This window comes from Ovis aries, chromosome 9 (assembly GCF_016772045.2).
Source record: "Ovis aries strain OAR_USU_Benz2616 breed Rambouillet chromosome 9, ARS-UI_Ramb_v3.0, whole genome shotgun sequence".
In the NCBI taxonomy this organism is placed as follows: Eukaryota; Metazoa; Chordata; class Mammalia; order Artiodactyla; family Bovidae; genus Ovis; species Ovis aries.
Window position 1 is genome coordinate 4,797,705 of NC_056062.1, and position 5,974 is coordinate 4,803,678.

The 5,974-nt window shown below is 40.7% G+C and overlaps 1 pseudogene; it reads left to right on the top strand.

The window, feature by feature from the left end:
- The first annotated feature begins 3,639 nt into the window (after positions 1 to 3,639).
- Positions 3,640 to 4,163, top strand: LOC101109186 (myosin regulatory light polypeptide 9-like; annotated as a pseudogene).
- Positions 4,164 to 5,974: the final 1,811 nt, after the last annotated feature.

Genomic DNA, 5,974 nt, shown 5'->3' on the forward strand with positions numbered 1-5,974 from the left:
CATATATGAGAAATCCACAGCTAACTTCATACTCAATAGTGAAAAACTGAAAGCTGTCCCTCTAAGATCTAGAGCAAGACAAAGATGCTAACTCTTGCCACTCTTATTCAACCTAGTCTTAACCATAGCATTTAGGCAAGGGAAAAGAAAAGCATCCAAACTTGGATGAAGAAGTAAAACTGTCATCATTTGTGGATAACATGAATATATATATATAGTGGCTTCCCAGGTGTTGCTTGTGGTAAAGAACCTATTTGGAAATGGAGAAGATATGAGAGAAGGAATGGAATGGAGGAGACATGAGAGAAGAGGGTTTGATCCCTGGGTTGGGAAGATCCCCTGAAGGAGAGTATGGCAACCCAAACCAGTATTCTTGCCTGGAGATTCCCATGGACATAGGAGCCTGGCAGGCTACAGTCCATGGGGTCACACAGAGTTGGATAAGACTGAAGTGATGTAGCATGCACACACACACACACACACACACACACACACACACGCACGCATATGTATAACCCTAAAGTCTCCACCACAAACTGATAGAAATGATAAATGAATACAGTAAAATTGCAGGGTAGAAAATCAATATAAAAATCTGTTTAATTTCTATACACTAACAACAAACTAGCAGAATGAAAAATTGAGAAAGCAATCTCTATATCTTCTTTGGAGAGATGTCTATTTTGGTGTTCTATCCAGTTTTTTAATTTTTTTAAAATTGAGCTCTATGAGCTGTCATATATTTTGGAAATTAAGCACTTGGCTGCATTATTTGCAAATATTTTCTCCCATTCCATACATTGTCTTTTCATTTTCTTTATGGTTTCCTTTTTGTGGCTCAGAGGTTAAAGTGTCTGCCTGCAATGCGGGAGACCTGGGTATGATCCCTGGGTTGGGAAGATCCCCTCGAGAAGGAAATGGCAACCCACTCCAGTTTTCTTGCCTGGAGAATCCCATGGACGGAGGAGCCTGGTGGGCTAGTCCACAGGGTTGCAAAGAGTCAGACATGACGGAGTGACTTCACTTTCTTTCTTTCTTTCTTCCTTTCTTTCTGGCAAGCATGTGAGTTTGACTAGTTCCATTTATTTATTTTTGCTTTTATTTCCTTTGCCTTTGAAGACTGATCTAGAAGAGCATTGATATGATTTATCACACAGAATGTTTTGCCTCTGTTCTCTTCTAGGAATTTTATGTGCCGTGTTATATTTAAGTCTTTAAACTATTTTGAGTTTATTTTTGTATATGGTGTGAGGATGTGTTCTAACTTCATTGATTTACATGAAGCCATTCAGCTTTCCCAACAACACTTGCTGAAAGGACTATCTTTTCTCCATTGTATATTCTTGCCTCCTTTATTGAAGAGTAAATGATCTTAGGTGTGTGGATTTATTTCTGGGCTCTATTCTGTTCCATTGATGAACATGTCTGCTTTTTCTTTTGGCAAATACCATATTGTTTTGATTAGTGTAGCTTTGTAGTAGTGTCTAAAGTCTAGTAAGATTGTACCTTCAGTTTGTGTTCTTTTTCCTCAGGTTTGCTTTGACATACAGATGACCAATAGTCACATGGAAAGATACTCAACATCACTAATTATTAAAGAAATCAAAACTGCAATGAGGTATTACCTCACACCAGTCAGAATTGCCATTATCAAAAGGTCTACAAATAATAAACACTAGAGAGGGTGTTCAAACTACCACACAATTGCACTCATCTTGCATGCTAGCAAAGTAATGCTCAAGATTTTCCAAGTGAGGCTTCAACAGTACATGAACTGAGAAATTCCAGATGTTCTAGCTGGATTTAGAAAAGGCAGAGGAATCAGAGATCAAATTGCCAACATCTGTTGAATCATCAAAAATGCAAGAGAGTTCCAGAAAATCATCTACTTCTGCTTTATTGACTACACCAAAGCCTTTGCCTGTGTGGATCATTCTTCAAGAGATGGTAGTACCAGAACACCTTACTTGACTCCTGAGAAATCTGTATGCAGGTCAAGAAGCAACAGTTAGAACTGGACATGGAACAATGGATGGGTTCCAAATTGGGGAAGGAGTATGTCAATGCTGTATATTGTCACCCTGATTATTTAACTTATATGCAGAGCACATCATGTGAAATGCCAGCCTGGATGAAGCACAAGCTGGAATCATGATTGCCAGGAGAAATATCACTAACTTCAGATATGCAGATGATACCACCCTTATAGCAGAAAGTGAAGAGAAATTAAAGAGCCTCTTGATGAACGTGAAAGAGGAGAGAGAAAAAGTTGGCTTAAAACCAACATTCAAAAATCAAAGATCATGGCATGTGGTCCCATTACTTTATGGCAAATAGATGGGGAAACAATGGAAACAGTGACACACTTTATTTTCTTGGGCTCCAAAATCACTGCAGACGGTGACTGCAGCCATGAAATTAAAAGAAGCTTACTCCTGGGAAGAAAAGTTATGATCAACCTAGACAGTATATTAAAAAGCAGAGACATTACTTTGCCGACAAAGGTCCATCTAGTCAAAGCTAAGGTTTTTCCAGTAGTCGTGTATGGATGTGAGAGTTGGACCATAAAGAAGGCCGAGTGCCGAAGAATTGCTGCTTTTGAACTGTGGTGTTGGAGAAGACTCTTGAGAGTCCCTTGGGTGAAAGACGATCAAACCAGTAAATCCTAAAGGAAATCAGTCCTGAATGTTCATTGGAAGGACTGATGCTGAAGCTGAAGCACTGATACTTTGACCACCTGATACGAAGGACTGACTCCTTGGAGAAGACCCTGATGCTGGCAAAGAATGAAGGCCAGAGGAGAAGGGGATGACAGAAGATGAGATGGTTGGATGGCATCACCGACTCAGTGGACATGAGTTTGAGCAAGCTCTGGGAGTTGGTGATGGATAGGGAAGCCTGGTGTGCTGCAGTCCATGGGGTCACAAAGAGTCAGACACAACTGAGTGACTGAACTGAACTGAAGAGAGGATGTGGAGAAAAGAGAAACCTCCTATTCCATGGAAAATAGTATGGAAATTCCTTAAAAACTAAAAATAGAGCTACTATGTGAACCAGTGCTCCCACTTCTGGGCATATACTCAGACAAACCTATAATTCTAAAAGAGACTTGCACCCCAATATTCACAGCAGCACTATTTATAATAGCCAAGACATGGAAACAATCTAAGTGCCCATTAACAGATGCATGGATGAAGAAGATGTGGTCTATATATACAGTGAAATATTACTCAGACAAAAAAGTGAAATTATGCCACTTTCAGAAACATGGATGGACCTAGAGATAATCATACTAAGTGAAGTAAGTAAGACAGAGAAAGGCAAATATTATATGTGGAACCTAAAAAATGATACAAATGTGCTTATTTACAAGATAGAAGCATACTCGCAGACAGAAAACAAATATATGGTCACCAAAGGTGAACAGAGTGGGGAGAATAGATTAGGAACTTGGGATTAACAGATACACATTATTATAGATAAACAACAAGGACCCACTGTATACCATGGGAAGCTGTATTTAATATATCATAATAATCTATAATGAAAAAGCATCCAGGGAAGCAATCTGGTAGCTGCAGCCAGGGCAGCACGGGGATCCCTGAAGCTTTCGGATACTTGCAGCTGAGCAGGGATTTAACTGCCGCCATGTCGAGCAAAAGAGCAAAGACCACGACCACCAAGAAGTGCCCCCAGTGCACAACCTCTAATGTGGTGTCCATGTTCAACCAGTCACAGATTCAGGAGTTCAGGGAGGTCTTCAATATGATAGTTTATAACAGAGATGGCTTCGTCAACAATGAAGACTTGCATGATACACTTGCCTCCCTGGGAGAAAATCCAGCTGATGAGGATCTGGATGCCATGATGATGAGGCTCAGGGTTCCACAAACTTTGCCATGTTTCTCACGAAGTTTGGTGAAAAGTTAAATGGTGCAGATCTGGAAGATGTCATCGGAAATGCTTTTACTTACTTTGATGAAGCAACTGGCGCCATTCAGGAGGATTACTTGAGACAGCTCCTGGCTGCAATGGGAAACCAGTTTACAGGGGAGGAAATGGAGGAGCTGTACAGAGAAGCACCTATTGACAAAAAGGGGAGTTTCCATTATATTGCTTTCATGCACATCCTTAAGCATGGAACAGAAGGCCAAGATGACTGAGAACTTCAGATTCCAGTCAAACTTTCTTTTTGCCGCTCTAAGTACTTCTGCGACTTTTTCCCAGAGCCTATTAAATGCCCTTAGCTTTACAGCTCCACCTTTCTTGTTGTATTTATTTTCAGCCATTTGGGGAACATTCATCTCTATAATCAGACTGGATGTGGGACTTTCTGTCATCTTCAGAATAGAAAATAGGGTAATTTAACTTACCAGCTGCCCCCTACTCTCCCTGCCTCCAATAACTGCAGTCTACAAAGGCTTTGCTGTGACTCAGTGGAGAAGGCAATGGCACTCCACTCCAATACTCTTGCCTGGCAAATCCCATGGATGGAGGAGCCTCGTGGGCTGCTGTCCATGGGGTCGCAAAGAGTCGGACACGACTGAGCTACTTCACTTTCACTTTTCACTTTCATGCATTGGAGAAGGAAATGGTAACCCATTCCAGTGTTCTTGCCTGGAGAATCCCAGGGACGGGGGAGCCTGGTGGGCTGCCGTCTATGGGGTCGCACAGAGTCGGACACAACTGAAGCGACTCAGCAGCAGCAGCAGCAGCAGCAGCAGCAGCAGCAGCAGCAGCAGCAGCGATAAAGAATCTGCCTTCAATGTGGGAGGCCCAGGTTTCATCCTTGGGTGGGGAAGATCACCTGGAGAAGGGAATGACAACCCACTCCAGTATTCTAGCCTGGAGAATCCCATGAACAGAGGAGCCTGTAGGCTACAGTCCATGGGGTCACAAAGGGTCAGACATGATTGAACAACCGACATACACACAAAGTCAATATATTTTTTCAGAGAACGTTAGTCACTCAAATTTTTCTGAACCATAATCAAATGTTATGATAAAAAACCATTTGAAAAAGAATACTTGTGTGTGTAATCACACACACCCACATATCTAAATCACTTTGTTGTATACCTGAAACTAGCACCACACTGTAAATCAACTACATTTCAATAGGAAAAGAAAAAACTCACTTACAATCTCAAAAAATAAAAAAATACCAGGAATAAATTTAAACGCTAAAAACAACACCAGAAATGATAAACTACTGAAAAATAAGACACAAAAATGGGAAAATATTCTGTGCTCATGCATTAGAAGGATTAAACTGTTAAAAATATCCAATTTTTGCTATAATAGTTTATAGATTCAATGCAATCCCTATTAAAAACCCAATGACATTTTTCCCAGAAATAGAAAATTTTAAGTTCATTTACAACCATAAAAGACTGCAAATAGCCAAAGCAATTCTGAGGAAAAAGAACAAAGCTAGAGGCATCATACACTCTGCTTTTAAATTATAATACAAAGCTGAGTGAGTGCTAAGTCGCTTCAGTCATGTCTAGCTCTCTGCAAACCTTTGGACGGTAGTCCACCAGGTTCCTCCGTCCATGGGATTCTCCAGTCAAGAATACTGGAGGGGGTTGCCATGGACTCCTCCAGGGGATCTTTGCAATCCAAGGATCAAACCTGTGTCTCTTACATCTCCTGTGTTGGCAGCCAGGTTCTTTACTGCTAGCGCCACCTGGGAAGCCCACTACAAAGCTATATTTAAACAAAATAGCATGGTTTTGGCAGAAAACAGATACATGGATCAATGACATATAATAGAAAGCCCAGAAATAAGTGCATACAAATACTGACAACTAATTTACCACAAAGGAGCAAAGAATATACAATGGAGATAGATAGTCTCTCCAGTAAATGATATTGGGAGAATGGGCCTGCCGCAAACAAAAGAAACTGAAGCAATATCTTACACCATAGACAAAAACTAACTCCAAATGGATTAAAGACTTGAATATAAGAC